Source organism: Podarcis gaigeae, assembly GCF_964106915.1.
Source record: "Podarcis gaigeae genome assembly, chromosome: 9".
Taxonomy (NCBI): Eukaryota; Metazoa; Chordata; class Lepidosauria; order Squamata; family Lacertidae; genus Podarcis; species Podarcis gaigeae.
In genome coordinates, this window is record NC_139685.1 from 37080772 (window position 1) to 37089156 (window position 8385).

The 8385-nt window shown below is 44.1% G+C and overlaps 1 long non-coding RNA gene across 1 annotated transcript; it reads right to left on the reverse strand.

The window, feature by feature from the left end:
- Positions 1-838: 838 nt before the first annotated feature.
- On the reverse strand, positions 839-2212 carry LOC310852596. Its single transcript, XR_014568303.1, has 2 exons — positions 1245-2212; positions 839-926 (listed from the first exon to the last, which is right to left on the reverse strand). It is a non-coding gene; the product is annotated as an uncharacterized lncRNA (long non-coding RNA).
- Between the last annotated feature and the right edge of the window lie 6173 nt (positions 2213-8385).

Here is an 8385-nt window from a genome sequence, read left to right on the forward strand (position 1 = left end):
GGAAAACCCTCTCCTATCAACCTATCCTTCTTCAGAAGCATTTCTTTTTTTTTTTTTACCAACAACACCTTGATGAAGGGGTTTCCTTGTCACATGTTGGGAATCATATCTACTCTTCTTTCTTTTGGCTTTTGATGGCTTTTCCACCCTTCCTATACAACTGCTGTTGATCCTCTGCTTTTAAAATATGAACAAAGCAATTCTAAAGCTGGCCAAAGGCCTGCTGAGGGACCATTTGAAGTGGTGCAAGTGCTTTTCTGTGGTGATGTACCTTACCCGAGAAGATGCTAAGATCTGTGGGCACAGATACCCACTGGTGTTAAGCGTGTAAGAGGGCAGGTAGAATGCATAGGCGCCGACTTCATGGGGCCTGAGGGGGCTCGAGCCCCCTCAAAAATTCGTTTGGGGGGGCTCTGCCCCCAATAATTTAAGAAAATTATTAGTTATATTATGCTTTGTAAAATCACAAAATTATGTTGGTATTTTTTATTTTCCTTGTTTGACGATAGTTACCTTTTAAAATACATTCAGTAATGAGTTAAAACAAAGCCACTCCCGATCTAGAGAGGGGGTGGGGTTGCGGGCTCTCGACCCATCAACAATCTCGCGGGGCTGGCGTCAGCCCTGCGAGAAGCGGGGATTCCCCCTAGCTCATTAATATTCACCGCCCACGGCGGTGCAGCCCAGGGCAGCCCTGGGCTCGCTCCTTTCGTTCCCCCAGCAACAGCGGTTTGGAGGTCTTGGGCCCCCCCAATATTTTTTATAAGTCGGTATGGGCCCCCGCCCCCCCAATATTTTTTATAAGTCGGCGCCCCTGGTAGAATGTGGATAATTTGGGGGGGGGAGGGCTTAGAGCAGGCATCCTCAAACTCGGTGGCCCTACAGCTGTTTTGGGACTACAAAACAATTCCCATCATCCCTGGCCACTGGTCCTGTTAGCTAGGCCCAAAACAGCTGGAGGGCCGAGTTTAGGGATGCCTGTCTTAGAGACACAAGATCCAAGGTCCCCTCATTTTGCTGACATGCCCCTGAAAAGGGCAAAGAACTATACCAGCCCTGAAGATGGCATAGTGATTCCTCCCTCCCTCACTGATATCAGTTGAAGGGAATGAGCAACCAAACCAAACCAAATTGTGGTGGAAACAGAATAAAGCTGACCATGGCAGGATTTTTGACATGGCAGAGCAACCACCATGAAATAAGCTGGTGGGGTTGTGGATATGGCAGAGCAGTCACCATAAAACCTCACCACCACCAACACAGGACTGCAAGGCAAGCTAAATAGACCTTTTATTTGTGGCCATGTAAAGGGGGAAAAATACATATACATCGAGTATTTTATTCCAGTAGCTCCTTAAGAAATAAACTGATATTTTCCTCACAGTTTATTTGTCAATGAGAGCCCTTTATTGGGCTAACTGACAAAGAGGGTTGCCCCCCTTGTTATATCCTTATATAACCCTTTTTTGAAGTCACATCCCCATAATAAAAGGTAATGCTGTTACATAACTTTAAACATATTAGGCTACTTTAGTTAGATTCCAACTGTTCTGCATTGATTTCCCTATAACTGACATCTTTTTAGGCCTCCTCAGCGCAAAATGTCTTACGCAGCAGGTTGGCGTGTGCACCTGTAGCATCATCCCTCCCCCCCCCAACACTGAAGTGATTGGGCCATCACCACCTCACACAAAACTCAGAGCTCGGTTGGGCTCTTGCAGAGCTTTGGATTGCAGGGTAACAATGTATTGTACAGTCTTGTAGATAACTATATTATATTAGAAGGCTTTCTAGTGTTCAGTATATATAGTTACAGAGTTGGGTTGTGGGATCTGTGTTGACATAAATTTATTGAAGCAAATGGAAAGACACTGTTTTCTTACAGCTGTTAAAATTTCTATATAATGATTGTGCCTGTCAATTCAATAATCACCAAGGGTCCAGGTCAGGTATTCATTCTTGTTCTTGTTATTATCGATGCAGTGACCAAGCAATTTAGTATAAGTAACGGACAGACTTTGTACCAATAATGATGATGAACTTTATATATTATTATAAATTTGCCAAGAATAAATGCCTATGAGATTAAAATACTTAACTTTTCTCCAGTCACTTGAAAAATCTCAAACTAAATTGTGCCTTGTGCAATATTTTGAATAATGCATTTACACAGTGCAAAAATCATACAGTATGTCCTTGTACTAACATCAGTCCAGTTATCATTTCATTGTGTTCTCAATGTTGTTGTTGTTTAGTCGTTTAGTCGTGTCCGACTCTTCATGACCCCATGGACCAGAGCACGGCAGGCACTCCTGTCTTCCACTGCCTCCCGCAGTTTGGTCAGACTCATGTTTGTAGCTTCGAGAACACTGTCCAACCATCTCGTCCTCTGCCGTCCCCTTCTCCTTGTGCCCTCCATCTTTCCCAACATCAAGGTCTTTTCCAGGGAGTCTTCTCTTCTCATGAGGTGGCCAAAGTATTGGAGCCTCAGCCTCACAATCTGTCCTTCCAGTGAGCACTGAGGGCTGATTTCCTTAAGAATGGATCACTTTGATCTTCTTGCAGTCCATGGGACTCTCAAGAGTCTCCTCCAGCACCATAATTCAAAAGCATCAATTCTTCGGTGATCAGCCTTCTTTATGGTCCAGCTCTCACTTCCATACATTACTACTGGGAAAACCATGGCTTTTACTATACGGACCTTTGTTGGCAAGGTGATGTCTCTGCTTTTTAAGATGTTGTCTAGGTTTGCCATCGCCTTTCTCCCAGGGAGCAGGCGTCTTTTAATTTCGTGACTGCTGTCACCATCTGCAGTGATCATGGAGCCCCAGAAAGTAAAATCTCTCATTGCCTCCATTTCTTCCCCTTCTATTTGCCAGGAGGTGATGGGCCCAGTGGCCATGATATTCGTTTTTTTGATGTTGAGCTTCAGACCATATTTTGCGCTCTCCTCTTTCACCCTCATTAAAAGGTTCTTTAATTCCTCCTCACTTTCTGCCATCAAGGTTGTGTCATCTGCATATCTGAGATTGTTGATATTTCTTCCGGCGATCTTAATACTGGCTTGGGATTCATCCAGCCCAGCCTTTCGCATGATGCATATAAGTTAAATAAGCAGGGAGACAATATACAGCCTTGTCGTACTCCTTTCCCAATTTTGAACCAATCAGTTGTTCCATATCCAGTTCTAACTGTAGCTTCTTGTCCCACATAGAGATTTCTCAGGAGACAGATGAGGTGATCAGGCATTTCTTTAAGAACTTGCCATAGTTTGCTGTGGTCGACACAGTCAAAGGCTTTTGCATAGTCAATGAAGCAGAAGTAGATGTCTTTCTGGAACTCTCTAGCTTTCTCCATAATCCAGCGCATGTTTGCAATTTGGTCTCTGGTTCCTCTGCCCCTTCGAAATCCAGCTTGCACTTCTGGGAGTTCTCGGTCCACATACTGCTTAAGCCTGCCTTGTAGAATTTTAAGCATAACCTTGCTAGCGTGTGAAATGAGTGCAATTGTGCAGTAGTTGGAGCATTCTTTGGCACTGCCCTTCTTTGGGATTGGGATGTAGACTGATCTTCTCCAATCCTCTGGCCACTGCTGAGTTTTCCAAATTTGCTGGCATATTGAGTCTAGTACCTTAACAGCATCATCTTTTAAAATTTTAAATAGTTCAGCTGGAATATCATCACTTCCACTGGCCTTGTTATTAGCAGTGCTTTCTAAGGCCCACTTGACTTCACTCTCCAGGATGTCTGGCTCAAGGTCAGCAACCACACTACCTGGAGTGTACGAGACATCCATTTCTTTCTGGTATAATCCCTCTGTGTATTCTTGCCACCTCTTCTTGATGTCTTCTGCTTCTGTTAGGTCCTTTCCACTTTTGCCTTTTATTATGGCAATCTTTGTATGAAATAAAAAAAAAAAATTCCTTCCAGTAGCACCTTAAAGACCAACTAAGTTAGTTCTTGGTATGAGCTTTCGTGTGCATGCACACTTCTTCAGATACCTGCATCTGAAGAAGTGTGCATGCACACGAAAGCTCATACCAAGAACTAACTTAGTTGGTCTTTAAGGTGCTACTGGAAGGAATTTTTTTTGTTTTGACTATGGCAGACCAACACGGCTACCTATCTGTATTTGTATGAACTGTTCCTTTCATATCTCCAATTTTCTTGAACAGATCTCTGGTTTTTCCCATTCTATTGTTTTCCGCTATTTCTTTGCATTGCTCGTTTAAGAAGGCCTTCTTATCTCTCCTTGCTATTTTTTGGAAATCTGCATTCAATTTCCTGTATCTTTTACTATCTCCCTCGCATTTTGCTTGCCTTCTCTCCTCCGCTATTTGTAAGGCCTCGTTGGACAGCCACTTTGCTTTCTTGCATTTCCTTTTCATTGGGATGGTTTTAGTTGTTGCCTCCTGTATAATGTTACGAGCCTCCATCCATAGTTCTTCAGGCACTCTGTCCACCAAATCTAAATCCTTAAACCTGTTCCTCACTTCCACTATGCATTCATAAGGGATTTGACTTAGATTGTATCTTACCGGCCCAGTGGTTTTTCCTACTTTCTTCAGTTTAAGCTTGAATTTTGCTATAAGAAGCTGATGATCTGAGCCACAGTCAGCTCCAGGTCTTGTTTTTGCTGACTGTATAGAGCTTCTCCATCTTTGGCTGCAGAGAATATAATCAATCTGATTTCGATGCTGCCCATCTGGTGATGTCCATGTGTAGAGTCGTCTCTTGTGTTGTTGGAAAAGCGTGTTTGTGATGACCAGCTTGTTCTCTTGACAGAACTCTATTAGCCTTTGCCCTGCTTCGTTCTGAACTCCAAGGCCAAACTTGCCAGTTGTTCCTTTTATCTCTTGACTCCCTACTTTAGCATTCCAATCCCCTATAATGAGAAGAACATCCTTCTTTGGTGTCATTTCTAGAAGGTGTTGTAAGTCTTCATAGAATTGGTCAATTTCAGTTGCTTCAGCACCAGTGGTTGGTGCATAAACTTGGATTACTGTGATGTTAAAAGGTCTGCCTTGGATTCGTATCGAGATCATTCTATCATTTTTGAGATTGCATCCCAGTACAGCTTTCGCCACTCTTTTGTTGACTATGAGGGCCACTCCATTTCTTTTACGGGATTCTTGCCCACAGTAGTAGATATGATGGTCATCTGAACTGAATTCGCCCGTTCCCACATTTTAGTTCACTGATGCCCAGGATGTCAATATTTATTCTTGCCATCTCATTTTTGACCACATCCAACTTACCAAGGTTCATGGTTCTTACATTCCAGGTTCCTATGCAATATTTTTCTTTACAGCATTGGACTTTCCTTTCACTTCCATGCATATCCGCAATTGAGCGTCCTTTCAGCTTTGGCCCAGCCACTTCATCAGCTCTGGATCTACGGTACTTGTACTTGTCCTCCGCTCTTCCTCAGTACCATGTTGGACGCCTTCCGACCTGAGGGGCTCATCTTCCAGCATCATATCTTTTATATGCCTGTTGTCTTTGTCCATGGAGTTTTCTTGGCAGGGATACTGGAGTGGCTTGCCGGTTCCTGCTCCAGGTAGATCACGTTTGGTCAAAACTCTCCACTATGACCTGTCCATCTTGGGTGGCCCAGCACGGCATAGCTCATAGCTTCTCTGAGTTATTCAAGCCCCTTCGCCACGGCAAGGCAGTGATCCATGAAGGGGGTGTTCTCAATACTGTACATAAAATGTAGACCAATGTACATTGCTGATTTGTTCTTTGTGACATTTTGATCAACTCACAAATATTGGCTCTTCATTCTGCAAACAAAGTCATTAATTCTGATAGCCACAGTCAGGGAAAAACCGCTGGTTCCATCCATACATGTCTGTATTTCAAATTTCAAAGAACATTTAGGTTACAAGCCAGTCAAATGTGAGGCCCAGTCCCATCCGGGTTTATTCTGATGCAAGAACCACTAATTTCACTGGAGCTTACTCCCAGTCTGGTGTGCATTTGATTTCAGCCTCAAACCACACTGAAGTTTTGTAGATTTCATTAGTTTCGTTAGGTATTTGTTTAGGCTACAATAGGCTATCACAGGACAGTTATAGCATGCCAGGGCTTTTATTTATCATTGCTGTTATGAATTATTGTGTTCGCATCCCAGAGAGAGCCATTAGTATTATGAGTAGAATAGAGCAACTAGCTGTTGCTGGATTTTTGTCTCTGCACTAATAATCTCTTGTTTATTTATCCTCATTTAAAAACCATTTACCTTTCTCAGCTTATTTTGGAGTGCAGCATGCTATGCCTGGAATCCGAAGAAATGTTCACAGTAGCCCATTGGAATTTTGTGTCTTTCAGCAATTGACACACACATGCCACAAACAGTGTTGCTGCAAAGTGCTTTTGAAATTCCTGTGGGCTTCCAAAGCAATTTGCCGTTACAGCCTACCTTATGCTCACACAGCTAGTTTCACAGTGCGTTGGATCCTGGCTACATTTCTCACAAGCGGCACAATGTTAAAACACTCCCAACAGCAAATCCACTGCACTATATCAGATCCCCCAGAGAGGCACTTTGCAGAATAGGCACTTTCCAGAGCTCCATGGTACTCAAAAGCTGCAGGTACTGAATGGGTCTTAATTTAGGTCCTGCTTGCAAGGCAGAGGGAGGGTTATGTCGTGAGTGGTGATTGCTTGGGAGTAGAGCTGGTGGCGCTGTGGGTTAAACCACAGAGCCTAGGACTTGCCGGTCAGAAGGTTGGTAGTTCGATCCCCGCGATGGGGTGAGCTTCCATTGCTCGGTCCCTGCTCCTGCCAACCTAGTAGTTCAAAAGCACATCAAAGTAGATAAATAGGTACCGCTCTGGCAGGAAGGTAAATGGCATTTCCGTTCGCTGCTCTGGTTCGCCAGAAGCGGCTTAGTCATGCTGGCCACATGACTCGGAAGCTGTACGCTGGCTCCCTTGGCCAATAAAGCGAGATGAGCGCCGCAACCCCAGAGTCATCTACGACTGGACCTAATGGTCAGGGGTCCCTTTACCCATTACCTTTAGAGCTGGTCTAAGACATTTTGCCTCCTGAGGTGAAAGACAAGATGGCGCCCTCTCACATCCCATGTACCAGACCAAACAAGACTGGTAACTGAATCTTACTTCAACACAGCTGAGGGAACAGCATCCTCCACCACACTTGAGGACACTAGGCTAGTTTTGGTGATCCAGGGCAGGTCAGACAGGTTCGCACAGCTCTGTATTTCAACTCACCACCACCATTCATTGTCCCCATCACCCATCATCTCACTCTGCTGGGCCTAGTGAAATCCCACCTCTGGGTTCAGTCACTACTTTATAGGCAGTGTGGCCATTCTCTCGCTGAACCCATTGGGACAGCGCATTTGCCAAATAGTTGTCTCCTAGCTTCCCTTAGCATGCCTGACGCTAGTGGAAATGATATGGGGAGTGTGTTGATTGCTTCTGCTCTTACTGGTGGACTGGGCTAGAGCAGAATCTGTTTGGGTGGCTCAGTCCAGAACAGAAGCTGTTCTGCATTTCCTCCCTCTGCCATCCCAGGCATCTTAGTGGCATATTTATGCTTCGATTCAGATTTAGGGCTAAATCAGCCATGGCATAAAATAAAATAAAATGCTGTCTTTGATATATTTGGAGTAGTTTCTTAATCAGAGCGAGGAAATGTGTTCAGTCCCTAGGCCTTTGGTATGTCTGGAAACATTACAAGTAACATCAGACAAAATTGGTGTAGAGAACCTGAACTTAACCCCGAATCTCATATTTCATTGCACACCCTTCCTTGAGCCTTGTTGTTATGAGCTGCACTATTACATCATACTCTTATGAGTTAACGTATTCTAGGACAATGTTATCTGCTAAACAGAGAACATAATGGAAAGTTAAATATTCACGTTACCATGTACCCTTCTTCTCCCTCCTGCTCTGGTTAAACAGTTTGCTGCACAAGACTCTGCATTCGGTATGCCTGGGCTATTGAAATCCAGTAAACAAAGTTAAACTCTTACCTGAAGTCATATACTGATTCACTACATCAAAGATGGAGAAACTGTGACCTTCCAGATCTTGTTGGACTTCAACTCCCCGCAGCCCCAGCCAGATGGATCTAACTATCAGAGATAGTGGGAGCTATAGTAACAACTTCAAGAGGGTTACATATTCCTCTGCCTTGCCCTAAGTGACGGGGTTAGGAAAATGTACAGGGATAAAAAGCAAATGCACTGAAGAGTAACCCCATTCTGGGAGTAGGACACACTCAACTGGCACTAAGGTCTCGGCTTGAATTAAGGAGAAACAGCACAGCTTGCAGCTGCTCAGCTTCCTGGAAGAGTCAGCAGATTCTTTGCTCTCCTTCATTGCTACTTGAAACCACGAGGAACAGAGTT